Source organism: Channa argus, unplaced genomic scaffold (genome assembly GCF_033026475.1).
Source record: "Channa argus isolate prfri unplaced genomic scaffold, Channa argus male v1.0 Contig057, whole genome shotgun sequence".
NCBI classification, from domain to species: Eukaryota; Metazoa; Chordata; class Actinopteri; order Anabantiformes; family Channidae; genus Channa; species Channa argus.
Window position 1 is genome coordinate 32,237 of NW_027125276.1, and position 27,357 is coordinate 59,593.

General features: G+C 41.7%; 28 pseudogenes; all 28 read right to left on the reverse strand.

Annotated features, from left to right (window-relative positions):
* Window positions 1-385: 385 nt before the first annotated feature.
* On the reverse strand, window positions 386-504 carry LOC137119429 (5S ribosomal RNA; annotated as a pseudogene).
* Window positions 505-1,361: 857 nt separating this feature from the next.
* On the reverse strand, window positions 1,362-1,480 carry LOC137119520 (5S ribosomal RNA; annotated as a pseudogene).
* Window positions 1,481-2,347: 867 nt separating this feature from the next.
* Window positions 2,348-2,466, reverse strand: LOC137119440 (5S ribosomal RNA; annotated as a pseudogene).
* Window positions 2,467-3,323: 857 nt separating this feature from the next.
* LOC137119514 (5S ribosomal RNA) lies at window positions 3,324-3,442 on the reverse strand (annotated as a pseudogene).
* Window positions 3,443-4,309: 867 nt separating this feature from the next.
* On the reverse strand, window positions 4,310-4,428 carry LOC137119451 (5S ribosomal RNA; annotated as a pseudogene).
* An 857-nt stretch (window positions 4,429-5,285) lies between these two features.
* LOC137119462 (5S ribosomal RNA) lies at window positions 5,286-5,404 on the reverse strand (annotated as a pseudogene).
* Window positions 5,405-6,261: 857 nt separating this feature from the next.
* On the reverse strand, window positions 6,262-6,380 carry LOC137119410 (5S ribosomal RNA; annotated as a pseudogene).
* An 857-nt stretch (window positions 6,381-7,237) lies between these two features.
* Window positions 7,238-7,356, reverse strand: LOC137119431 (5S ribosomal RNA; annotated as a pseudogene).
* Window positions 7,357-8,209: 853 nt separating this feature from the next.
* On the reverse strand, window positions 8,210-8,328 carry LOC137119473 (5S ribosomal RNA; annotated as a pseudogene).
* An 857-nt stretch (window positions 8,329-9,185) lies between these two features.
* On the reverse strand, window positions 9,186-9,304 carry LOC137119521 (5S ribosomal RNA; annotated as a pseudogene).
* An 866-nt stretch (window positions 9,305-10,170) lies between these two features.
* Window positions 10,171-10,289, reverse strand: LOC137119485 (5S ribosomal RNA; annotated as a pseudogene).
* An 857-nt stretch (window positions 10,290-11,146) lies between these two features.
* LOC137119411 (5S ribosomal RNA) lies at window positions 11,147-11,265 on the reverse strand (annotated as a pseudogene).
* Window positions 11,266-12,131: 866 nt separating this feature from the next.
* LOC137119496 (5S ribosomal RNA) lies at window positions 12,132-12,250 on the reverse strand (annotated as a pseudogene).
* An 857-nt stretch (window positions 12,251-13,107) lies between these two features.
* On the reverse strand, window positions 13,108-13,226 carry LOC137119449 (5S ribosomal RNA; annotated as a pseudogene).
* An 857-nt stretch (window positions 13,227-14,083) lies between these two features.
* On the reverse strand, window positions 14,084-14,202 carry LOC137119500 (5S ribosomal RNA; annotated as a pseudogene).
* Window positions 14,203-15,059: 857 nt separating this feature from the next.
* LOC137119432 (5S ribosomal RNA) lies at window positions 15,060-15,178 on the reverse strand (annotated as a pseudogene).
* An 853-nt stretch (window positions 15,179-16,031) lies between these two features.
* On the reverse strand, window positions 16,032-16,150 carry LOC137119501 (5S ribosomal RNA; annotated as a pseudogene).
* An 857-nt stretch (window positions 16,151-17,007) lies between these two features.
* LOC137119433 (5S ribosomal RNA) lies at window positions 17,008-17,126 on the reverse strand (annotated as a pseudogene).
* Window positions 17,127-17,979: 853 nt separating this feature from the next.
* LOC137119507 (5S ribosomal RNA) lies at window positions 17,980-18,098 on the reverse strand (annotated as a pseudogene).
* Window positions 18,099-18,955: 857 nt separating this feature from the next.
* Window positions 18,956-19,074, reverse strand: LOC137119522 (5S ribosomal RNA; annotated as a pseudogene).
* Window positions 19,075-19,941: 867 nt separating this feature from the next.
* Window positions 19,942-20,060, reverse strand: LOC137119518 (5S ribosomal RNA; annotated as a pseudogene).
* Window positions 20,061-20,927: 867 nt separating this feature from the next.
* Window positions 20,928-21,046, reverse strand: LOC137119529 (5S ribosomal RNA; annotated as a pseudogene).
* Window positions 21,047-21,903: 857 nt separating this feature from the next.
* Window positions 21,904-22,022, reverse strand: LOC137119515 (5S ribosomal RNA; annotated as a pseudogene).
* An 867-nt stretch (window positions 22,023-22,889) lies between these two features.
* Window positions 22,890-23,008, reverse strand: LOC137119541 (5S ribosomal RNA; annotated as a pseudogene).
* An 857-nt stretch (window positions 23,009-23,865) lies between these two features.
* Window positions 23,866-23,984, reverse strand: LOC137119542 (5S ribosomal RNA; annotated as a pseudogene).
* An 857-nt stretch (window positions 23,985-24,841) lies between these two features.
* Window positions 24,842-24,960, reverse strand: LOC137119450 (5S ribosomal RNA; annotated as a pseudogene).
* An 857-nt stretch (window positions 24,961-25,817) lies between these two features.
* LOC137119502 (5S ribosomal RNA) lies at window positions 25,818-25,936 on the reverse strand (annotated as a pseudogene).
* Window positions 25,937-26,793: 857 nt separating this feature from the next.
* Window positions 26,794-26,912, reverse strand: LOC137119434 (5S ribosomal RNA; annotated as a pseudogene).
* Window positions 26,913-27,357: the final 445 nt, after the last annotated feature.

The window sequence follows — 27,357 nt, forward strand, 5'->3', positions numbered from 1 at the left end:
GTCACAAAACCTAACAATTCAAAAATGCTAAATAAGGTTTGGAAACCAAGAACAGCAAACAGGTGCTGATGCCAGAAAGAGCCTCGCTTGCTGTTGGGAACCGTACTTTTAAAACTCCAGGAAGTGTAGGATGGACCAATCAGCTTCCTGTACTGCCCCCCAATCCGGCCAATCAGGCAGGGCACCTATAAGAACAAGAAAATAAAAACAACACATATGGCCAGGACCGTAACATGGTCTACTAGTAATGAAGCACGATGGTTGGCAAACCAATAAAGTAGCAAAACAGCAATGAAAGAACAAAATTTGATGAAAATATAGAACAATTTCTATGAATAAATAGGCAGTAACACCAGCTTGTGCTGCCCGTAAACCCAAGCAAAAAAGCTTACAGCACCTGGTATTCCCAGGCGGTCTTCCTACCAAGTACTAACCAGGCCCGGCTCTATTTGGCTGCCGAGATCGGACGAGATCGGGCGCTTAGAGAGCGGTGTGGCCGTAAGCTGCATTTGACATCATCAACAGCTCTTAAAAACGCTGGAGAAGCAGAATGCATGACACTTGCTAAGAAGAAGATAAATATGGCAAAGTACAAAGTACTATAACTGTACTGGTCTGTTACGCCCCTGTCTAGGGGGTCAGGGTGAAACATACAAAGATAAATTTGGATGTTCCCTCTCCGATCCTCAAACCAAAATCCAGGATTGAGATGTTCCAACAGAATGATATTTATTTTAAACGAAAGAAAGTGTCAAACAAAACATGACTCTACAACTCAGGGCGAACCAAGGCCAACATAATAAACAAAATAAGCCATTTCCCACAGAAAGTGTTAGCTAGCCTGATAGAAATAAACAAACCAAAAGATAGTCGCTAACCCTAACTCCCTAATGTGAAAACACTCCAAAGAAAATGGCAGTTCACCCCTACAGATTTAATACTATTTACAAAATATACAATTTATAAACAAAACCACGGCACAAAACCTAACAATTCAAAAATGCTAAATAAGGTTTGGAAACCAAGAAAAGCAAACAGGTGCTGATGCCAGAAAGAGCCTCGCTAGCTGTTGGGAACCGTACTTTTAAAACTCCAGGAAGTGTAGGATGGACCAATCAGCTTCCTGTACTGCCCCCCAATCCGGCCAATCAGGCAGGGCACCTATAAGAACAAGAAAATAAAAACAACACATATGGCCAGGACCGTAACATGGTCTACTAGTAATGAAGCACGATGGTTGGCAAACCAATAAAGTAGCAAAACAGCAATGAAAGAACAAAATTTGATGAAAATATAGAACAATTTCTATGAATAAATAGGCAGTAACACCAGCTTGTGCTGCCCGTAAACCCAAGCAAAGAAGCTTACAGCACGTGGTATTCCCAGGCGGTCTTCCTACCAAGTACTAACAAGGCCCGGCCATAATTGGCTGCTGAGATCGGACGGGATCGGGCGCTTAGAGAGCGGTGTGGCCGTAAGCTGCATTTGACATCATCAACAGCTCTTAAAAACGCTGGAGAAGCAGAATGCATGACACTTGCTAAGAAGAAGATAAATGTGGCAAAGTACAAAGTACTATAACTGTACTGGTCTGTTACGCCCCTGTCTAGGGGGTCAGGGTGCAACATACAAAGATAAATTAGCATGTTCCCTCTCCGATCCCCAAACCAAAATCCAGGATCAAGATGTTCCAACAGAATGATATTTATTTTAAACGAAAGAAAGTGTCAAACAAAACATGACACTACAACTCAGGGCGAACCAAGGCCAACATAATAAACAAAATAAGCCATTTCCCACAGAAAGTGCTAGCTAGCCTGATAGAAATAAACAAACCAAAAGACAGTCGCTAACCCTAACTCCTTAATGTGAAAACAAGTGAAAACAATCAAAAGAAAATGGCAGTCCACCCCTACAGATTTAATACTATTTACAAAATATACAATTTATAAACAAAACCACGGCACAAAACCTAACAATTCAAAAATGCTAAATAAGGTTTGGAAACCAAGAACAGCAAACAGGTGCTGATGCCAGAAAGAGCCTCGCTAGCTGTTGGGAACCGTACTTTTAAAACTCCAGGAAGTGTAGGATGGACCAATAAGCTTCCTGTACTGCCCCTCAATCCGGCCAATCAGGCAGGGCACCTATAAGAACAACAAAATAAAAACAACACATATGGCCAGGACCGTAACATGGTCTACTAGTAATGAAGCACGATGGTTGGCAAACCAATAAAGTAGCAAAACAGCAATGAAAGAACAAAATTTGATGAAAATATAGAACAATTTCTATGAATAAATAGGCAGTAACACCAGCTTGTGCTGCCCGTAAACCCAAGCAAAAAAGCTTACAGCACCTGGTATTCCCAGGCGGTCTTCCTACCAAGTACTAACCAGGCCCGGCTCTATTTGGCTGCCGAGATCGGACGAGATCGGGCGCTTAGAGAGCGGTGTGGCCGTAAGCTGCATTTGACATCATCAACAGCTCTTAAAAACGCTGGAGAAGCAGAATGCATGACACTTGCTAAGAAGAAGATAAATGTGGCAAAGTACAAAGTACTATAACTGTACTGGTCTGTTACGCCCCTGTCTAGGGGGTCAGGGTGCAACATACAAAGATAAATTAGGATGTTCCCTCTCCGGTCTCCAAACCATAATCCAGGATCGAGATGTTCCAACAGAATGATATTTATTTTAAACGAAAGAAAGTGTCAAACAAAACATGACACTACAACTCAGGGCGAACCAAGGCCAACATAATAAACAAAATAAGCCATTTCCCACAGAAAGTGCTAGCTAGCCTGATAGAAATAAACAAACCAAAAGACAGTCGCTAACCCTAACTCCCTAATGTGAAAACAGTCCAAAAAAAATGGCAGTTCACCCCTACAGATTTAATACTATTTACAAAATATACAATTTATAAACAAAACCACGGCACAAAACCTAACAATTCAAAAATGCTAAATAAGGTTTGGAAACCAAGAACAGCAAACAGGTGCTGATGCCAGAAAGAGCCTCGCTAGCTGTTGGGAACCGTACTTTTAAAACTCCAGGAAGTGTAGGATGGACCAATCAGCTTCCTGTACTGCCCCCCAATCCGGCCAATCAGGCAGGGCACCTATAAGAACAAGAAAATAAAAACAACACATATGGCCAGGACCGTAACATGGTCTACTAGTAATGAAGCACGATGGTTGGCAAACCAATAAAGTAGCAAAACAGCAATGAAAGAACAAAATTTTATGAAAATATAGAACAATTTCTATGAATAAATAGGCAGTAACACCAGCTTGTGCTGCCCGTAAACCCAAGCAAAGAAGCTTACAGCACGTGGTATTCCCAGGCGGTCTTCCTACCAAGTACTAACCAGGCCCGGCCCTATTTGGCTGCCGAGATCGGACGAGATCGGGCGCTCAGAGAGCGGTGTGGCCGTAAGCTGCATTTGACATCATCAACAGCTCTTAAAAACGCTGGAGAAGCAGAATGCATGACACTTGCTAAGAAGAAGATAAATGTGGCAAAGTACAAAGTACTATAACTGTACTGGTGTGTTACGCCCCTGTCTAGGGGCTCAGGGTGCAACATACAAAGATAAATTAGCATGTTCCCTCTCCGATCCCCAAACCAAAATCCAGGATCGAGATGTTCCAACAGAATGATATTTATTTTAAACGAAAGAAAGTGTCAAACAAAACATGACACTACAACTCAGGGCGAACCAAGGCCAACATAATAAACAAAATAAGCCATTTCCCACAGAAAGTGCTAGCTAGCCTGATAGAAATAAACAAACCAAAAGACAGTCGCTAACCCTAACTCCCTAATGTTAAAATAAGAGAAAACAATCAAAAGAAAATGGCAGTCCACCCCTACAGATTTAATACTATTTACAAAATATACAATTTATAAACAAAACCACGGCACAAAACCTAACAATTCAAAAATGCTAAATAAGGTTTGGAAACCAAGAACAGCAAACAGGTGCTGATGCCAGAAAGAGCCTCGCTAGCTGTTGGGAACCGTACTTTTAAAACTCCAGGAAGTGTAGGATGGACCAATCAGCTTCCTGTACTGCCCCCCAATCCGGCCAATCAGGCAGGGCACCTATAAGAACAAGAAAATAAAAACAACACATATGGCCAGGACCGTAACATGGTCTACTAGTAATGAAGCACGATGGTTGGCAAACCAATAAAGTAGCAAAACAGCAATGAAAGAACAAAATTTGATGAAAATATAGAACAATTTCTATGAATAAATAGGCAGTAACACCAGCTTGTGCTGCCCGTAAACCCAAGCAAAAAAGCTTACAGCACCTGGTATTCCCAGGCGGTCTTCCTACCAAGTACTAACCAGGCCCGGCTCTATTTGGCTGCCGAGATCGGACGAGATCGGGCGCTTAGAGAGCGGTGTGGCCGTAAGCTGCATTTGACATCATCAACAGCTCTTAAAAACGCTGGAGAAGCAGAATGCATGACACTTGCTAAGAAGAAGATAAATGTGGCAAAGTACAAAGTACTATAACTGTACTGGTCTGTTACGCCCCTGTCTAGGGGGTCAGGGTGCAACATACAAAGATAAATTAGGATGTTCCCTCTCCGGTCTCCAAACCATAATCCAGGATCGAGATGTTCCAACAGAATGATATTTGTTTTAAACGAAAGAAAGTGTCAAACAAAACATGACACTACAACTCAGGGCGAACCAAGGCCAACATAATAAACAAAATAAGCCATTTCCCACAGAAAGTGCTAGCTAGCCTGATAGAAATAAACAAACCAAAAGACAGTCGCTAACCATAACTCCCTAATGTGAAAACAGTCCAAAGAAAATGGCAGTTCACCCCTACAGATTTAATACTATTTACAAAATATACAATTTATAAACAAAACCACGGCACAAAACCTAACAATTCAAAAATGCTAAATACGGTTTGGAAACCAAGAACAGCAAACAGGTGCTGATGCCAGAAAGAGCCTCGCTAGCTGTTGGGAACCGTACTTTTAAAACTCCAGGAAGTGTAGGATGGACCAATCAGCTTCCTGTACTGCCCCCCAATCCGGCCAATCAGGCAGGGCACCTATAAGAACAAGAAAATAAAAACAACACATATGGCCAGGACCGTAACATGGTCTACTAGTAATGAAGCACGATGGTTGGCAAACCAATAAAGTAGCAAAACAGCAATGAAAGAACAAAATTTGATGAAAATATAGAACAATTTCTATGAATAAATAGGCAGTAACACCAGCTTGTGCTGCCCGTAAACCCAAGCAAAAAAGCTTACAGCACCTGGTATTCCCAGGCGGTCTTCCTACCAAGTACTAACCAGGCCCGGCTCTATTTGGCTGCCGAGATCGGACGAGATCGGGCGCTTAGAGAGCGGTGTGGCCGTAAGCTGCATTTGACATCATCAACAGCTCCTAAAAACGCTGGAGAAGCAGAATGCATGACACTTGCTAAGAAGAAGATAAATGTGGCAAAGTACAAAGTACTATAACTGTACTGGTCTGTTACGCCCCTGTCTAGGGGGTCAGGGTGAAACATACAAAGATAAATTTGGATGTTCCCTCTCCGATCCTCAAACCAAAATCCAGGATTGAGATGTTCCAACAGAATGATATTTATTTTAAACGAAAGAAAGTGTCAAACAAAACATGACACTACAACTCAGGGCGAACCAAGGCCAACATAATAAACAAAATAAGCCATTTCCCACAGAAAGTGTTAGCTAGCCTGATAGAAATAAACAAACCAAAAGATAGTCGCTAACCCTAACTCCCTAATGTGAAAACACTCCAAAGAAAATGGCAGTTCACCCCTACAGATTTAATACTATTTACAAAATATACAATTTATAAACAAAACCACGGCACAAAACCTAACAATTCAAAAATGCTAAATAAGGTTTGGAAACCAAGAACAGCAAACAGGTGCTGATGCCAGAAAGAGCCTCGCTAGCTGTTGGGAACCGTACTTTTAAAACTCCAGGAAGTGTAGGATGGACCAATCAGCTTCCTGTACTGCCCCCCAATCCGGCCAATCAGGCAGGGCACCTATAAGAACAACAAAATAAAAACAACACATATGGCCAGGACCGTAACATGGTCTACTAGTAATGAAGCACGATGGTTGACAAACCAATAAAGTAGCAAAACAGCAATGAAAGAACAAAATTTGATGAAAATATGGAACAATTTCTATGAATAAATAGGCAGTAACACCAGCTTGTGCTGCCCGTAAACCCAAGCAAAAAAACTTACAGCACCTGGTATTCCCAGGCGGTCTTCCTACCAAGTACTAACCAGGCCCGGCTCTATTTGGCTGCCGAGATCGGACGAGATCGGGCGCTTAGAGAGCGGTGTGGCCGTAAGCTGCATTTGACATCATCAACAGCTCCTAAAAACGCTGGATAAGCAGAATGCATGACACTTGCTAAGAAGAAGATAAATGTGGCAAAGTACAAAGTACTATAACTGTACTGGTCTGTTACGCCCCTGTCTAGGGGGTCAGGGTGAAACATACAAAGATAAATTTGCATGTTCCCTCTCCGATCCTCAAACCAAAATCCAGGATTGAGATGTTCCAACAGAATGATATTTATTTTAAACGAAAGAAAGTGTCAAACAAAACATGACACTACAACTCAGGGCGAACCAAGACCAACATAATAAACAAAATAAGCCATTTCCCACAGAAAGTGTTAGCTAGCCTGATAGAAATAAACAAACCAAAAGATAGTCGCTAACCCTAACTCCCTAATGTGAAAACACTCCAAAGAAAATGGCAGTTCACCCCTACAGATTTAATACTATTTACAAAATATACAATTTATAAACAAAACCACGGCACAAAACCTAACAATTCAAAAATGCTAAATAAGGTTTGGAAACCAAGAACAGCAAACAGGTGCTGATGCCAGAAAGAGCCTCGCTAGCTGTTGGGAACCGTACTTTTAAAACTCCAGGAAGTGTAGGATGGACCAATCAGCTTCCTGTACTGCCCCCCAATCCGGCCAATCAGGCAGGGCACCTATAAGAACAACAAAATAAAAACAACACATATGGCCAGGACCGTAACATGGTCTACTAGTAATGAAGCACGATGGTTGGCAAACCAATAAAGTAGCAAAACAGCAATGAAAGAACAAAATTTGATGAAAATATAGAACAATTTCTATGAATAAATAGGCAGTAACACCAGCTTGTGCTGCCCGTAAACCCAAGCAAAAAAGCTTACAGCACCTGGTATTCCCAGGCGGTCTTCCTACCAAGTACTAACCAGGCCCGGCTCTATTTGGCTGCCGAGATCGGACGAGATCGGGCGCTTAGAGAGTGGTGGGGCCGTAAGCTGCATTTGACATCATCAACAGCTCTTAAAAACGCTGGAGAAGCAGAATGCATGACACTTGCTAAGAAGAAGATAAATGTGGCAAAGTACAAAGTACTATAACTGTACTGGTCTGTTACACCCCTGTCTAGGGGGTCAGGGTGCAACATACAAAGATAAATTAGCATGTTCCCTCTCCGATCCCCAAACCAAAATCCAGGATCGAGATGTTCCAACAGAATGATATTTATTTTAAACGAAAGAAAGTGACAAACAAAAAATGACACAACTCATGGCGAACCAAGGCCAACATAATAAACAAAATAAGCCATTTCCCACAGAAAGTGCTAGCTAGCCTGATAGAAATAAACAAACCAAAAGACAGTCGCTAACCCTAACTCCCTAATGTGAGAACGGTCCAAAGAAAATGGCAGTTCACCCCTACAGATTTAATACTATTTACAAAATATACAATTTATAACAAAACCACGTCACAAAACCTAACAATTCAAAAATGCTAAATAAGGTTTGGAAACCAAGAACAGCAAACAGGTGCTGATGCCAGAAAGAGCCTCGCTTGCTGTTGGGAACCGTACTTTTAAAACTCCAGGAAGTGTAGGATGGACCAATCAGCTTCCTGTACTGCCCCCCAATCCGGCCAATCAGGCAGGGCACCTATAAGAACAAGAAAATAAAAACAACACATATGGCCAGGACCGTAACATGGTCTACTAGTAATGAAGCACGATGGTTGGCAAACCAATAAAGTAGCAAAACAGCAATGAAAGAACAAAATTTGATGAAAATATAGAACAATTTCTATGAATAAATAGGCAGTAACACCAGCTTGTGCTGCCCGTAAACCCAAGCAAAAAAGCTTACAGCACCTGGTATTCCCAGGCGGTCTTCCTACCAAGTACTAACCAGGCCCGGCTCTATTTGGCTGCCGAGATCGGACGAGATCGGGCGCTTAGAGAGCGGTGTGGCCGTAAGCTGCATTTGACATCATCAACAGCTCTTAAAAACGCTGGAGAAGCAGAATGCATGACACTTGCTAAGAAGAAGATAAATATGGCAAAGTACAAAGTACTATAACTGTACTGGTCTGTTACGCCCCTGTCTAGGGGGTCAGGGTGAAACATACAAAGATAAATTTGGATGTTCCCTCTCCGATCCTCAAACCAAAATCCAGGATTGAGATGTTCCAACAGAATGATATTTATTTTAAACGAAAGAAAGTGTCAAACAAAACATGACTCTACAACTCAGGGCGAACCAAGGCCAACATAATAAACAAAATAAGCCATTTCCCACAGAAAGTGTTAGCTAGCCTGATAGAAATAAACAAACCAAAAGATAGTCGCTAACCCTAACTCCCTAATGTGAAAACACTCCAAAGAAAATGGCAGTTCACCCCTACAGATTTAATACTATTTACAAAATATACAATTTATAAACAAAACCACGGCACAAAACCTAACAATTCAAAAATGCTAAATAAGGTTTGGAAACCAAGAAAAGCAAACAGGTGCTGATGCCAGAAAGAGCCTCGCTAGCTGTTGGGAACCGTACTTTTAAAACTCCAGGAAGTGTAGGATGGACCAATCAGCTTCCTGTACTGCCCCCCAATCCGGCCAATCAGGCAGGGCACCTATAAGAACAAGAAAATAAAAACAACACATATGGCCAGGACTTTAACATGGTCTACTAGTAATGAAGCACGATGGTTGGCAAACCAATAAAGTAGCAAAACAGCAATGAAAGAACAAAATTTGATGAAAATATAGAACAATTTCTATGAATAAATAGGCAGTAACACCAGCTTGTGCTGCCCGTAAACCCAAGCAAAGAAGCTTACAGCACGTGGTATTCCCAGGCGGTCTTCCTACCAAGTACTAACAAGGCCCGGCCATAATTGGCTGCTGAGATCGGACGGGATCGGGCGCTTAGAGAGCGGTGTGGCCGTAAGCTGCATTTGACATCATCAACAGCTCTTAAAAACGCTGGAGAAGCAGAATGCATGACACTTGCTAAGAAGAAGATAAATGTGGCAAAGTACAAAGTACTATAACTGTACTGGTCTGTTACGCCCCTGTCTAGGGGGTCAGGGTGAAACATACAAAGATAAATTTGGATGTTCCCTCTCCGATCCTCAAACCAAAATCCAGGATTGAGATGTTCCAACAGAATGATATTTATTTTAAACGAAAGAAAGTGTCAAACAAAACATGACACTACAACTCAGGGCGAACCAAGGCCAACATAATAAACAAAATAAGCCATTTCCCACAGAAAGTGCTAGCTAGCCTGATAGAAATAAACAAACCAAAAGACAGTCGCTAACCCTAACTCCTTAATGTGAAAACAAGTGAAAACAATCAAAAGAAAATGGCAGTCCACCCCTACAGATTTAATACTATTTACAAAATATACAATTTATAACAAAACCACGTCACAAAACCTAACAATTCAAAAATGCTAAATAAGGTTTGGAAACCAAGAACAGCAAACAGGTGCTGATGCCAGAAAGAGCCTCGCTTGCTGTTGGGAACCGTACTTTTAAAACTCCAGGAAGTGTAGGATGGACCAATCAGCTTCCTGTACTGCCCCCCAATCCGGCCAATCAGGCAGGGCACCTATAAGAACAAGAAAATAAAAACAACACATATGGCCAGGACCGTAACATGGTCTACTAGTAATGAAGCACGATGGTTGGCAAACCAATAAAGTAGCAAAACAGCAATGAAAGAACAAAATTTGATGAAAATATAGAACAATTTCTATGAATAAATAGGCAGTAACACCAGCTTGTGCTGCCCGTAAACCCAAGCAAAAAAGCTTACAGCACCTGGTATTCCCAGGCGGTCTTCCTACCAAGTACTAACCAGGCCCGGCTCTATTTGGCTGCCGAGATCGGACGAGATCGGGCGCTTAGAGAGCGGTGTGGCCGTAAGCTGCATTTGACATCATCAACAGCTCTTAAAAACGCTGGAGAAGCAGAATGCATGACACTTGCTAAGAAGAAGATAAATATGGCAAAGTACAAAGTACTATAACTGTACTGGTCTGTTACGCCCCTGTCTAGGGGGTCAGGGTGAAACATACAAAGATAAATTTGGATGTTCCCTCTCCGATCCTCAAACCAAAATCCAGGATTGAGATGTTCCAACAGAATGATATTTATTTTAAACGAAAGAAAGTGTCAAACAAAACATGACACTACAACTCAGGGCGAACCAAGGCCAACATAATAAACAAAATAAGCCATTTCCCACAGAAAGTGTTAGCTAGCCTGATAGAAATAAACAAACCAAAAGATAGTCGCTAACCCTAACTCCCTAATGTGAAAACACTCCAAAGAAAATGGCAGTTCACCCCTACAGATTTAATACTATTTACAAAATATACAATTTATAAACAAAACCACGGCACAAAACCTAACAATTCAAAAATGCTAAATAAGGTTTGGAAACCAAGAACAGAGAACAGGTGCTGCTGCCAGAAAGAGCCTCGCTAGCTGTTGGGAACCGTACTTTTAAAACTCCAGGAAGTGAAGGATGGACCAATCAGCTTCCTGTACTGCCCCCCAATCCGGCCAATAAGGCAGGGCACCTATAAGAACAACAAAATAAAAACAACACATATGGCCAGGACCGTAACATGGTCTACTAGTAATGAAGCACGATGGTTGACAAACCAATAAAGTAGCAAAACAGCAATGAAAGAACAAAATTTGATGAAAATATGGAACAATTTCTATGAATAAATAGGCAGTAACACCAGCTTGTGCTGCCCGTAAACCCAAGCAAAAAAACTTACAGCACCTGGTATTCCCAGGCGGTCTTCCTACCAAGTACTAACCAGGCCCGGCTCTATTTGGCTGCCGAGATCGGACGAGATCGGGCGCTTAGAGAGCGGTGTGGCCGTAAGCTGCATTTGACATCATCAACAGCTCCTAAAAACGCTGGAGAAGCAGAATGCATGACACTTGCTAAGAAGAAGATAAATGTGGCAAAGTACAAAGTACTATAACTGTACTGGTCTGTTACGCCCCTGTCTAGGGGGTCAGGGTGAAACATACAAAGATAAATTTGCATGTTCCCTCTCCGATCCTCAAACCAAAATCCAGGATTGAGATGTTCCAACAGAATGATATTTATTTTAAACGAAAGAAAGTGTCAAACAAAACATGACACTACAACTCAGGGCGAACCCAGGCCAACATAATAAACAAAATAAGCCATTTCCCACAGAAAGTGCTAGCTAGCCTGATAGAAATAAACAAACCAAAAGACAGTCGCTAACCCTAACTCCTTAATGTGAAAACAAGTGAAAACAATCAAAAGAAAGTGGCAGTCCACCCCTACAGATTTAATACTATTTACAAAATATACAATTTATAACAAAACCACGTCACAAAACCTAACAATTCAAAAATGCTAAATAAGGTTTGGAAACCAAGAACAGCAAACAGGTGCTGATGCCAGAAAGAGCCTCGCTTGCTGTTGGGAACCGTACTTTTAAAACTCCAGGAAGTGTAGGATGGACCAATCAGCTTCCTGTACTGCCCCCCAATCCGGCCAATCAGGCAGGGCACCTATAAGAACAAGAAAATAAAAACAACACATATGGCCAGGACCGTAACATGGTCTACTAGTAATGAAGCACGATGGTTGGCAAACCAATAAAGTAGCAAAACAGCAATGAAAGAACAAAATTTGATGAAAATATAGAACAATTTCTATGAATAAATAGGCAGTAACACCAGCTTGTGCTGCCCGTAAACCCAAGCAAAAAAGCTTACAGCACCTGGTATTCCCAGGCGGTCTTCCTACCAAGTACTAACCAGGCCCGGCTCTATTTGGCTGCCGAGATCGGACGAGATCGGGCGCTTAGAGAGCGGTGTGGCCGTAAGCTGCATTTGACATCATCAACAGCTCTTAAAAACGCTGGAGAAGCAGAATGCATGACACTTGCTAAGAAGAAGATAAATATGGCAAAGTACAAAGTACTATAACTGTACTGGTCTGTTACGCCCCTGTCTAGGGGGTCAGGGTGAAACATACAAAGATAAATTTGGATGTTCCCTCTCCGATCCTCAAACCAAAATCCAGGATTGAGATGTTCCAACAGAATGATATTTATTTTAAACGAAAGAAAGTGTCAAACAAAACATGACACTACAACTCAGGGCGAACCAAGGCCAACATAATAAACAAAATAAGCCATTTCCCACAGAAAGTGTTCGCTAGCCTGATAGAAATAAACAAACCAAAAGATAGTCGCTAACCCTAACTCCCTAATGTGAAAACACTCCAAAGAAAATGGCAGTTCACCCCTACAGATTTAATACTATTTACAAAATATACAATTTATAAACAAAACCACGGCACAAAACCTAACAATTCAAAAATGCTAAATAAGGTTTGGAAACCAAGAACAGCAAACAGGTGCTGATGCCAGAAAGAGCCTCGCTAGCTGTTGGGAACCGTACTTTTAAAACTCCAGGAAGTGTAGGATGGACCAATCAGCTTCCTGTACTGCCCCCCAATCCGGCCAATCAGGCAGGGCACCTATAAGAACAAGAAAATAAAAACAACACATATGGCCAGGACCGTAACATGGTCTACTAGTAATGAAGCACGATGGTTGGCAAACCAATAAAGTAGCAAAACAGCAATGAAAGAACAAAATTTGATGAAAATATAGAACAATTTCTATGAATAAATAGGCAGTAACACCAGCTTGTGCTGCCCGTAAACCCAAGCAAAAAAGCTTACAGCACCTGGTATTCCCAGGCGGTCTTCCTACCAAGTACTAACCAGGCCCGGCTCTATTTGGCTGCCGAGATCGGACGAGATCGGGCGCTTAGAGAGCGGTGGGGCCGTAAGCTGCATTTGACATCATCAACAGCTCTTAAAAACGCTGGAGAAGCAGAATGCATGACACTTGCTAAGAAGAAGATAAATGTGGCAAAGTACAAAGTACTATAACTGTACTGGTCTGTTACGCCCCTGTCTAGGGGGTCAGGGTGCAACATACAAAGATAAATTAGCATGTTCCCTCTCCGATCCCCAAACCAAAATCCATGATCGAGATGTTCCTACAGAATGATATTTATTTTAAACGAAAGAAAGTGTCAAACAAAACATGACACTACAACTCAGGGCGAACCAAGGCCAACATAATAAACAAAATAAGCCATTTCCCACAGAAAGTGTTAGCTAGCCTAATAGAAATAAACAAACCAAAAGATAGTCGCTAACCCTAACTCCCTAATGTGAAAACACTCCAAAGAAAATGGCAGTTCACCCCTACAGATTTAATACTATTTACAAAATATACAATTTATAAACAAAACCACGGCACAAAACCTAACAATTCAAAAATGCTAAATAAGGTTTGGAAACCAAGAACAGCAAACAGGTGCTGCTGCCAGAAAGAGCCTCGCTAGCTGTTGGGAACCGTACTTTTAAAACTCCAGGAAGTGAAGGATGGACCAATCAGCTTCCTGTACTGCCCCCCAATCCGGCCAATAAGGCAGGGCACCTATAAGAACAACAAAATAAAAACAACACATATGGCCAGGACCGTAACATGGTCTACTAGTAATGAAGCACGATGGTTGACAAACCAATAAAGTAGCAAAACAGCAATGAAAGAACAAAATTTGATGAAAATATGGAACAATTTCTATGAATAAATAGGCAGTAACACCAGCTTGTGCTGCCCGTAAACCCAAGCAAAAAAACTTACAGCACCTGGTATTCCCAGGCAGTCTTCCTACCAAGTACTAACCAGGCCCGGCTCTATTTGGCTGCCGAGATCGGACGAGATCGGGCGCTTAGAGAGCGGTGTGGCCGTAAGCTGCATTTGACATCATCAACAGCTCCTAAAAACGCTGGATAAGCAGAATGCATGACACTTGCTAAGAAGAAGATAAATGTGGCAAAGTACAAAGTACTATAACTGTACTGGTCTGTTACGCCCCTGTCTAGGGGGTCAGGGTGAAACATACAAAGATAAATTTGCATGTTCCCTCTCCGATCCTCAAACCAAAATCCAGGATTGAGATGTTCCAACAGAATGATATTTATTTTAAACGAAAGAAAGTGTCAAACAAAACATGACACTACAACTCAGGGCGAACCAAGACCAACATAATAAACAAAATAAGCCATTTCCCACAGAAAGTGTTAGCTAGCCTGATAGAAATAAACAAACCAAAAGATAGTCGCTAACCCTAACTCCCTAATGTGAAAACACTCCAAAGAAAATGGCAGTTCACCCCTACAGATTTAATACTATTTACAAAATATACAATTTATAAACAAAACCACGGCACAAAACCTAACAATTCAAAAATGCTAAATAAGGTTTGGAAACCAAGAACAGCAAACAGGTGCTGATGCCAGAAAGAGCCTCGCTAGCTGTTGGGAACCGTACTTTTAAAACTCCAGGAAGTGTAGGATGGACCAATCAGCTTCCTGTACTGCCCCCCAATCCGGCCAATCAGGCAGGGCACCTATAAGAACAACAAAATAAAAACAACACATATGGCCAGGACCGTAACATGGTCTACTAGTAATGAAGCACGATGGTTGGCAAACCAATAAAGTAGCAAAACAGCAATGAAAGAACAAAATTTGATGAAAATATAGAACAATTTCTATGAATAAATAGGCAGTAACACCAGCTTGTGCTGCCCGTAAACCCAAGCAAAAAAGCTTACAGCACCTGGTATTCCCAGGCGGTCTTCCTACCAAGTACTAACCAGGCCCGGCTCTATTTGGCTGCCGAGATCGGACGAGATCGGGCGCTTAGAGAGTGGTGGGGCCGTAAGCTGCATTTGACATCATCAACAGCTCTTAAAAACGCTGGAGAAGCAGAATGCATGACACTTGCTAAGAAGAAGATAAATGTGGCAAAGTACAAAGTACTATAACTGTACTGGTCTGTTACACCCCTGTCTAGGGGGTCAGGGTGCAACATACAAAGATAAATTAGCATGTTCCCTCTCCGATCCCCAAACCAAAATCCAGGATCGAGATGTTCCAACAGAATGATATTTATTTTAAACGAAAGAAAGTGACAAACAAAAAATGACACAACTCATGGCGAACCAAGGCCAACATAATAAACAAAATAAGCCATTTCCCACAGAAAGTGCTAGCTAGCCTGATAGAAATAAACAAACCAAAAGACAGTCGCTAACCCTAACTCCCTAATGTGAAAACGGTCCAAAGAAAATGGCAGTTCACCCCTACAGATTTAATACTATTTACAAAATATACAATTTATAACAAAACCACGTCACAAAACCTAACAATTCAAAAATGCTAAATAAGGTTTGGAAACCAAGAACAGCAAACAGGTGCTGCTGCCAGAAAGAGCCTCGCTAGCTGTTGGGAACCGTACTTTTAAAACTCCAGGAAGTGAAGGATGGACCAATCAGCTTCCTGTACTGCCCCCCAATCCGGCCAATAAGGCAGGGCACCTATAAGAACAACAAAATAAAAACAACACATATGGCCAGGACCGTAACATGGTCTACTAGTAATGAAGCACGATGGTTGACAAACCAATAAAGTAGCAAAACAGCAATGAAAGAACAAAATTTGATGAAAATATGGAACAATTTCTATGAATAAATAGGCAGTAACACCAGCTTGTGCTGCCCGTAAACCCAAGCAAAAAAACTTACAGCACCTGGTATTCCCAGGCAGTCTTCCTACCAAGTACTAACCAGGCCCGGCTCTATTTGGCTGCCGAGATCGGACGAGATCGGGCGCTTAGAGAGCGGTGTGGCCGTAAGCTGCATTTGACATCATCAACAGCTCCTAAAAACGCTGGATAAGCAGAATGCATGACACTTGCTAAGAAGAAGATAAATGTGGCAAAGTACAAAGTACTATAACTGTACTGGTCTGTTACGCCCCTGTCTAGGGGGTCAGGGTGAAACATACAAAGATAAATTTGCATGTTCCCTCTCCGATCCTCAAACCAAAATCCAGGATTGAGATGTTCCAACAGAATGATATTTATTTTAAACGAAAGAAAGTGTCAAACAAAACATGACACTACAACTCAGGGCGAACCAAGACCAACATAATAAACAAAATAAGCCATTTCCCACAGAAAGTGTTAGCTAGCCTGATAGAAATAAACAAACCAAAAGATAGTCGCTAACCCTAACTCCCTAATGTGAAAACACTCCAAAGAAAATGGCAGTTCACCCCTACAGATTTAATACTATTTACAAAATATACAATTTATAAACAAAACCACGGCACAAAACCTAACAATTCAAAAATGCTAAATAAGGTTTGGAAACCAAGAACAGCAAACAGGTGCTGATGCCAGAAAGAGCCTCGCTAGCTGTTGGGAACCGTACTTTTAAAACTCCAGGAAGTGTAGGATGGACCAATCAGCTTCCTGTACTGCCCCCCAATCCGGCCAATCAGGCAGGGCACCTATAAGAACAACAAAATAAAAACAACACATATGGCCAGGACCGTAACATGGTCTACTAGTAATGAAGCACGATGGTTGGCAAACCAATAAAGTAGCAAAACAGCAATGAAAGAACAAAATTTGATGAAAATATAGAACAATTTCTATGAATAAATAGGCAGTAACACCAGCTTGTGCTGCCCGTAAACCCAAGCAAAAAAGCTTACAGCACCTGGTATTCCCAGGCGGTCTTCCTACCAAGTACTAACCAGGCCCGGCTCTATTTGGCTGCCGAGATCGGACGAGATCGGGCGCTTAGAGAGTGGTGGGGCCGTAAGCTGCATTTGACATCATCAACAGCTCTTAAAAACGCTGGAGAAGCAGAATGCATGACACTTGCTAAGAAGAAGATAAATGTGGCAAAGTACAAAGTACTATAACTGTACTGGTCTGTTACACCCCTGTCTAGGGGGTCAGGGTGCAACATACAAAGATAAATTAGCATGTTCCCTCTCCGATCCCCAAACCAAAATCCAGGATCGAGATGTTCCAACAGAATGATATTTATTTTAAACGAAAGAAAGTGACAAACAAAAAATGACACAACTCATGGCGAACCAAGGCCAACATAATAAACAAAATAAGCCATTTCCCACAGAAAGTGCTAGCTAGCCTGATAGAAATAAACAAACCAAAAGACAGTCGCTAACCCTAACTCCCTAATGTGAAAACGGTCCAAAGAAAATGGCAGTTCACCCCTACAGATTTAATACTATTTACAAAATATACAATTTATAACAAAACCACGTCACAAAACCTAACAATTCAAAAATGCTAAATAAGGTTTGGAAACCAAGAACAGCAAACAGGTGCTGATGCCAGAAAGAGCCTCGCTTGCTGTTGGGAACCGTACTTTTAAAACTCCAGGAAGTGTAGGATGGACCAATCAGCTTCCTGTACTGCCCCCCAATCCGGCCAATCAGGCAGGGCACCTATAAGAACAAGAAAATAAAAACAACACATATGGCCAGGACCGTAACATGGTCTACTAGTAATGAAGCACGATGGTTGGCAAACCAATAAAGTAGCAAAACAGCAATGAAAGAACAAAATTTGATGAAAATATAGAACAATTTCTATGAATAAATAGGCAGTAACACCAGCTTGTGCTGCCCGTAAACCCAAGCAAAAAAGCTTACAGCACCTGGTATTCCCAGGCGGTCTTCCTACCAAGTACTAACCAGGCCCGGCTCTATTTGGCTGCCGAGATCGGACGAGATCGGGCGCTTAGAGAGCGGTGTGGCCGTAAGCTGCATTTGACATCATCAACAGCTCTTAAAAACGCTGGAGAAGCAGAATGCATGACACTTGCTAAGAAGAAGATAAATATGGCAAAGTACAAAGTACTATAACTGTACTGGTCTGTTACGCCCCTGTCTAGGGGGTCAGGGTGAAACATACAAAGATAAATTTGGATGCTCCCTCTCCGATCCTCAAACCAAAATCCAGGATTGAGATGTTCCAACAGAATGATATTTATTTTAAACGAAAGAAAGTGTCAAACAAAACATGACTCTACAACTCAGGGCGAACCAAGGCCAACATAATAAACAAAATAAGCCATTTCCCACAGAAAGTGTTAGCTAGCCTGATAGAAATAAACAAACCAAAAGATAGTCGCTAACCCTAACTCCCTAATGTGAAAACACTCCAAAGAAAATGGCAGTTCACCCCTACAGATTTAATACTATTTACAAAATATACAATTTATAAACAAAACCACGGCACAAAACCTAACAATTCAAAAATGCTAAATAAGGTTTGGAAACCAAGAAAAGCAAACAGGTGCTGATGCCAGAAAGAGCCTCGCTAGCTGTTGGGAACCGTACTTTTAAAACTCCAGGAAGTGTAGGATGGACCAATCAGCTTCCTGTACTGCCCCCCAATCCGGCCAATCAGGCAGGGCACCTATAAGAACAAGAAAATAAAAACAACACATATGGCCAGGACCGTAACATGGTCTACTAGTAATGAAGCACGATGGTTGGCAAACCAATAAAGTAGCAAAACAGCAATGAAAGAACAAAATTTGATGAAAATATAGAACAATTTCTATGAATAAATAGGCAGTAACACCAGCTTGTGCTGCCCGTAAACCCAAGCAAAGAAGCTTACAGCACGTGGTATTCCCAGGCGGTCTTCCTACCAAGTACTAACAAGGCCCGGCCATAATTGGCTGCTGAGATCGGACGGGATCGGGCGCTTAGAGAGCGGTGTGGCCGTAAGCTGCATTTGACATCATCAACAGCTCTTAAAAACGCTGGAGAAGCAGAATGCATGACACTTGCTAAGAAGAAGATAAATGTGGCAAAGTACAAAGTACTATAACTGTACTGGTCTGTTACGCCCCTGTCTAGGGGGTCAGGGTGCAACATACAAAGATAAATTAGCATGTTCCCTCTCCGATCCCCAAACCAAAATCCAGGATCGAGATGTTCCAACAGAATGATATTTATTTTAAACGAAAGAAAGTGTCAAACAAAACATGACACTACAACTCAGGGCGAACCAAGGCCAACATAATAAACAAAATAAGCCATTTCCCACAGAAAGTGCTAGCTAGCCTGATAGAAATAAACAAACCAAAAGACAGTCGCTAACCCTAACTCCTTAATGTGAAAACAAGTGAAAACAATCAAAAGAAAATGGCAGTCCACCCCTACAGATTTAATACTATTTACAAAATATACAATTTATAAACAAAACCACGGCACAAAACCTAACAATTCAAAAATGCTAAATAAGGTTTGGAAACCAAGAACAGCAAACAGGTGCTGATGCCAGAAAGAGCCTCGCTAGCTGTTGGGAACCGTACTTTTAAAACTCCAGGAAGTGTAGGATGGACCAATAAGCTTCCTGTACTGCCCCTCAATCCGGCCAATCAGGCAGGGCACCTATAAGAACAACAAAATAAAAACAACACATATGGCCAGGACCGTAACATGGTCTACTAGTAATGAAGCACGATGGTTGGCAAACCAATAAAGTAGCAAAACAGCAATGAAAGAACAAAATTTGATGAAAATATAGAACAATTTCTATGAATAAATAGGCAGTAACACCAGCTTGTGCTGCCCGTAAACCCAAGCAAAAAAGCTTACAGCACCTGGTATTCCCAGGCGGTCTTCCTACCAAGTACTAACCAGGCCCGGCTCTATTTGGCTGCCGAGATCGGACGAGATCGGGCGCTTAGAGAGCGGTGTGGCCGTAAGCTGCATTTGACATTATCAACAGCTCTTAAAAACGCTAGAGAAGCAGAATGCATGACACTTGCTAAGAAGAAGATAAATGTGGCAAAGTACAAAGTACTATAACTGTACTGGTCTGTTACGCCCCTGTCTAGGGGGTCAGGGTGAAACATACAAAGATAAATTTGCATGTTCCCTCTCCGATCCTCAAACCAAAATCCAGGATTGAGATGTTCCAACAGAATGATATTTATTTTAAACGAAAGAAAGTGTCAAACAAAACATGACACTACAACTCAGGGCGAACCAAGGCCAACATAATAAACAAAATAAGCCATTTCCCACAGAAAGTGCTAGCTAGCCTGATAGAAATAAACAAACCAAAAGATAGTCGCTAACCCTAACTCCTTAATGTGAAAACAAGAGAAAACAATCAAAAGAAAATGGCAGTCCACCCCTACAGATTTAATACTATTTACAAAATATACAATTTATAAACAAAACCACGGCACAAAACCTAACAATTCAAAAATGCTAAATAAGGTTTGGAAACCAAGAACAGCAAACAGGTGCTGATGCCAGAAAGAGCCTCGCTAGCTGTTGGGAACCGTACTTTTAAAACTCCAGGAAGTGTAGGATGGACCAATCAGCTTCCTGTACTGCCCCCCAATCCGGCCAATCAGGCAGGGCACCTATAAGAACAAGAAAATAAAAACAACACATATGCCCAGGACCGTAACATGGTCTACTAGTAATGAAGCACGATGGTTGACAAACCAATAAAGTAGCAAAACAGCAATGAAAGAACAAAATTTGATGAAAATATGGAACAATTTCTATGAATAAATAGGCAGTAACACCAGCTTGTGCTGCCCGTAAACCCAAGCAAAAAAGCTTACAGCACCTGGTATTCCCAGGCGGTCTTCCTACCAAGTACTAACCAGGCCCGGCTCTATTTGGCTGCCGAGATCGGACGAGATCGGGCGCTTAGAGAGCGGTGTGGCCGTAAGCTGCATTTGACATCATCAACAGCTCTTAAAAACGCTGGAGAAGCAGAATGCATGACACTTGCTAAGAAGAAGATAAATGTGGCAAAGTACAAAGTACTATAACTGTACTGGTCTGTTACGCCCCTGTCTAGGGGGTCAGGGTGCAACATACAAAGATAAATTAGGATGTTCCCTCTCCGGTCTCCAAACCATAATCCAGGATCGAGATGTTCCAACAGAATGATATTTATTTTAAACGAAAGAAAGTGTCAAACAAAACATGACACTACAACTCAGGGCGAACCAAGGCCAACATAATAAACAAAATAAGCCATTTCCCACAGAAAGTGCTAGCTAGCCTGATAGAAATAAACAAACCAAAAGACAGTCGCTAACCCTAACTCCCTAATGTGAAAACAGTCCAAAAAAAATGGCAGTTCACCCCTACAGATTTAATACTATTTACAAAATATACAATTTATAAACAAAACCACGGCACAAAACCTAACAATTCAAAAATGCTAAATAAGGTTTGGAAACCAAGAACAGCAAACAGGTGCTGATGCCAGAAAGAGCCTCGCTAGCTGTTGGGAACCGTACTTTTAAAACTCCAGGAAGTGTAGGATGGACCAATCAGCTTCCTGTACTGCCCCCCAATCCGGCCAATCAGGCAGGGCACCTATAAGAACAAGAAAATAAAAACAACACATATGGCCAGGACCGTAACATGGTCTACTAGTAATGAAGCACGATGGTTGGCAAACCAATAAAGTAGCAAAACAGCAATGAAAGAACAAAATTTTATGAAAATATAGAACAATTTCTATGAATAAATAGGCAGTAACACCAGCTTGTGCTGCCCGTAAACCCAAGCAAAGAAGCTTACAGCACGTGGTATTCCCAGGCGGTCTTCCTACCAAGTACTAACCAGGCCCGGCCCTATTTGGCTGCCGAGATCGGACGAGATCGGGCGCTCAGAGAGCGGTGTGGCCGTAAGCTGCATTTGACATCATCAACAGCTCTTAAAAACGCTGGAGAAGCAGAATGCATGACACTTGCTAAGAAGAAGATAAATGTGGCAAAGTACAAAGTACTATAACTGTACTGGTGTGTTACGCCCCTGTCTAGGGGCTCAGGGTGCAACATACAAAGATAAATTAGCATGTTCCCTCTCCGATCCCCAAACCAAAATCCAGGATCGAGATGTTCCAACAGAATGATATTTATTTTAAACGAAAGAAAGTGTCAAACAAAACATGACACTACAACTCAGGGCGAACCAAGGCCAACATAATAAACAAAATAAGCCATTTCCCACAGAAAGTGCTAGCTAGCCTGATAGAAATAAACAAACCAAAAGACAGTCGCTAACCCTAACTCCCTAATGTTAAAATAAGAGAAAACAATCAAAAGAAAATGGCAGTCCACCCCTACAGATTTAATACTATTTACAAAATATACAATTTATAAACAAAACCACGGCACAAAACCTAACAATTCAAAAATGCTAAATAAGGTTTGGAAACCAAGAACAGCAAACAGGTGCTGATGCCAGAAAGAGCCTCGCTAGCTGTTGGGAACCGTACTTTTAAAACTCCAGGAAGTGTAGGATGGACCAATCAGCTTCCTGTACTGCCCCCCAATCCGGCCAATCAGGCAGGGCACCTATAAGAACAAGAAAATAAAAACAACACATATGGCCAGGACCGTAACATGGTCTACTAGTAATGAAGCACGATGGTTGGCAAACCAATAAAGTAGCAAAACAGCAATGAAAGAACAAAATTTGATGAAAATATAGAACAATTTCTATGAATAAATAGGCAGTAACACCAGCTTGTGCTGCCCGTAAACCCAAGCAAAAAAGCTTACAGCACCTGGTATTCCCAGGCGGTCTTCCTACCAAGTACTAACCAGGCCCGGCTCTATTTGGCTGCCGAGATCGGACGAGATCGGGCGCTTAGAGAGCGGTGTGGCCGTAAGCTGCATTTGACATCATCAACAGCTCTTAAAAACGCTGGAGAAGCAGAATGCATGACACTTGCTAAGAAGAAGATAAATGTGGCAAAGTACAAAGTACTATAACTGTACTGGTCTGTTACGCCCCTGTCTAGGGGGTCAGGGTGCAACATACAAAGATAAATTAGGATGTTCCCTCTCCGGTCTCCAAACCATAATCCAGGATCGAGATGTTCCAACAGAATGATATTTGTTTTAAACGAAAGAAAGTGTCAAACAAAACATGACACTACAACTCAGGGCGAACCAAGGCCAACATAATAAACAAAATAAGCCATTTCCCACAGAAAGTGCTAGCTAGCCTGATAGAAATAAACAAACCAAAAGACAGTCGCTAACCATAACTCCCTAATGTGAAAACAGTCCAAAGAAAATGGCAGTTCACCCCTACAGATTTAATACTATTTACAAAATATACAATTTATAAACAAAACCACGGCACAAAACCTAACAATTCAAAAATGCTAAATACGGTTTGGAAACCAAGAACAGCAAACAGGTGCTGATGCCAGAAAGAGCCTCGCTAGCTGTTGGGAACCGTACTTTTAAAACTCCAGGAAGTGTAGGATGGACCAATCAGCTTCCTGTACTGCCCCCCAATCCGGCCAATCAGGCAGGGCACCTATAAGAACAAGAAAATAAAAACAACACATATGGCCAGGACCGTAACATGGTCTACTAGTAATGAAGCACGATGGTTGGCAAACCAATAAAGTAGCAAAACAGCAATGAAAGAACAAAATTTGATGAAAATATAGAACAATTTCTATGAATAAATAGGCAGTAACACCAGCTTGTGCTGCCCGTAAACCCAAGCAAAAAAGCTTACAGCACCTGGTATTCCCAGGCGGTCTTCCTACCAAGTACTAACCAGGCCCGGCTCTATTTGGCTGCCGAGATCGGACGAGATCGGGCGCTTAGAGAGCGGTGTGGCCGTAAGCTGCATTTGACATCATCAACAGCTCCTAAAAACGCTGGAGAAGCAGAATGCATGACACTTGCTAAGAAGAAGATAAATGTGGCAAAGTACAAAGTACTATAACTGTACTGGTCTGTTACGCCCCTGTCTAGGGGGTCAGGGTGAAACATACAAAGATAAATTTGGATGTTCCCTCTCCGATCCTCAAACCAAAATCCAGGATTGAGATGTTCCAACAGAATGATATTTATTTTAAACGAAAGAAAGTGTCAAACAAAACATGACACTACAACTCAGGGCGAACCAAGGCCAACATAATAAACAAAATAAGCCATTTCCCACAGAAAGTGTTAGCTAGCCTGATAGAAATAAACAAACCAAAAGATAGTCGCTAACCCTAACTCCCTAATGTGAAAACACTCCAAAGAAAATGGCAGTTCACCCCTACAGATTTAATACTATTTACAAAATATACAATTTATAAACAAAACCACGGCACAAAACCTAACAATTCAAAAATGCTAAATAAGGTTTGGAAACCAAGAACAGCAAACAGGTGCTGATGCCAGAAAGAGCCTCGCTAGCTGTTGGGAACCGTACTTTTAAAACTCCAGGAAGTGTAGGATGGACCAATCAGCTTCCTGTACTGCCCCCCAATCCGGCCAATCAGGCAGGGCACCTATAAGAACAACAAAATAAAAACAACACATATGGCCAGGACCGTAACATGGTCTACTAGTAATGAAGCACGATGGTTGGCAAACCAATAAAGTAGCAAAACAGCAATGAAAGAACAAAATTTGATGAAAATATAGAACAATTTCTATGAATAAATAGGCAGTAACACCAGCTTGTGCTGCCCGTAAACCCAAGCAAAAAAGCTTACAGCACCTGGTATTCCCAGGCGGTCTTCCTACCAAGTACTAACCAGGCCCGGCTCTATTTGGCTGCCGAGATCGGACGAGATCGGGCGCTTAGAGAGCGGTGGGGCCGTAAGCTGCATTTGACATCATCAACAGCTCTTAAAAACGCTGGAGAAGCAGAATGCATGACACTTGCTAAGAAGAAGATAAATGTGGCAAAGTACAAAGTACTATAACTGTACTGGTCTGTTACGCCCCTGTCTAGGGGGTCAGGGTGCAACATACAAAGATAAATTAGCATGTTCCCTCTCCGATCCCCAAACCAAAATCCATGATCGAGATGTTCCTACAGAATGATATTTATTTTAAACGAAAGAAAGTGTCAAACAAAACATGACACTACAACTCAGGGCGAACCAAGGCCAACATAATAAACAAAATAAGCCATTTCCCACAGAAAGTGTTAGCTAGCCTAATAGAAATAAACAAACCAAAAGATAGTCGCTAACCCTAACTCCCTAATGTGAAAACACTCCAAAGAAAATGGCAGTTCACCCCTACAGATTTAATACTATTTACAAAATATACAATTTATAAACAAAACCACGGCACAAAACCTAACAATTCAAAAATGCTAAATAAGGTTTGGAAACCAAGAACAGCAAACAGGTGCTGCTGCCAGAAAGAGCCTCGCTAGCTGTTGGGAACCGTACTTTTAAAACTCCAGGAAGTGAAGGATGGACCAATCAGCTTCCTGTACTGCCCCCCAATCCGGCCAATAAGGCAGGGCACCTATAAGAACAACAAAATAAAAACAACACATATGGCCAGGACCGTAACATGGTCTACTAGTAATGAAGCACGATGGTTGACAAACCAATAAAGTAGCAAAACAGCAATGAAAGAACAAAATTTGATGAAAATATGGAACAATTTCTATGAATAAATAGGCAGTAACACCAGCTTGTGCTGCCCGTAAACCCAAGCAAAAAAACTTACAGCACCTGGTATTCCCAGGCAGTCTTCCTACCAAGTACTAACCAGGCCCGGCTCTATTTGGCTGCCGAGATCGGACGAGATCGGGCGCTTAGAGAGCGGTGTGGCCGTAAGCTGCATTTGACATCATCAACAGCTCCTAAAAACGCTGGATAAGCAGAATGCATGACACTTGCTAAGAAGAAGATAAATGTGGCAAAGTACAAAGTACTATAACTGTACTGGTCTGTTACGCCCCTGTCTAGGGGGTCAGGGTGAAACATACAAAGATAAATTTGCATGTTCCCTCTCCGATCCTCAAACCAAAATCCAGGATTGAGATGTTCCAACAGAATGATATTTATTTTAAACGAAAGAAAGTGTCAAACAAAACATGACACTACAACTCAGGGCGAACCAAGACCAACATAATAAACAAAATAAGCCATTTCCCACAGAAAGTGTTAGCTAGCCTGATAGAAATAAACAAACCAAAAGATAGTCGCTAACCCTAACTCCCTAATGTGAAAACACTCCAAAGAAAATGGCAGTTCACCCCTACAGATTTAATACTATTTACAAAATATACAATTTATAAACAAAACCACGGCACAAAACCTAACAATTCAAAAATGCTAAATAAGGTTTGGAAACCAAGAACAGCAAACAGGTGCTGATGCCAGAAAGAGCCTCGCTAGCTGTTGGGAACCGTACTTTTAAAACTCCAGGAAGTGTAGGATGGACCAATCAGCTTCCTGTACTGCCCCCCAATCCGGCCAATCAGGCAGGGCACCTATAAGAACAACAAAATAAAAACAACACATATGGCCAGGACCGTAACATGGTCTACTAGTAATGAAGCACGATGGTTGGCAAACCAATAAAGTAGCAAAACAGCAATGAAAGAACAAAATTTGATGAAAATATAGAACAATTTCTATGAATAAATAGGCAGTAACACCAGCTTGTGCTGCCCGTAAACCCAAGCAAAAAAGCTTACAGCACCTGGTATTCCCAGGCGGTCTTCCTACCAAGTACTAACCAGGCCCGGCTCTATTTGGCTGCCGAGATCGGACGAGATCGGGCGCTTAGAGAGTGGTGGGGCCGTAAGCTGCATTTGACATCATCAACAGCTCTTAAAAACGCTGGAGAAGCAGAATGCATGACACTTGCTAAGAAGAAGATAAATGTGGCAAAGTACAAAGTACTATAACTGTACTGGTCTGTTACACCCCTGTCTAGGGGGTCAGGGTGCAACATACAAAGATAAATTAGCATGTTCCCTCTCCGATCCCCAAACCAAAATCCAGGATCGAGATGTTCCAACAGAATGATATTTATTTTAAACGAAAGAAAGTGACAAACAAAAAATGACACAACTCATGGCGAACCAAGGCCAACATAATAAACAAAATAAGCCATTTCCCACAGAAAGTGCTAGCTAGCCTGATAGAAATAAACAAACCAAAAGACAGTCGCTAACCCTAACTCCCTAATGTGAAAACGGTCCAAAGAAAATGGCAGTTCACCCCTACAGATTTAATACTATTTACAAAA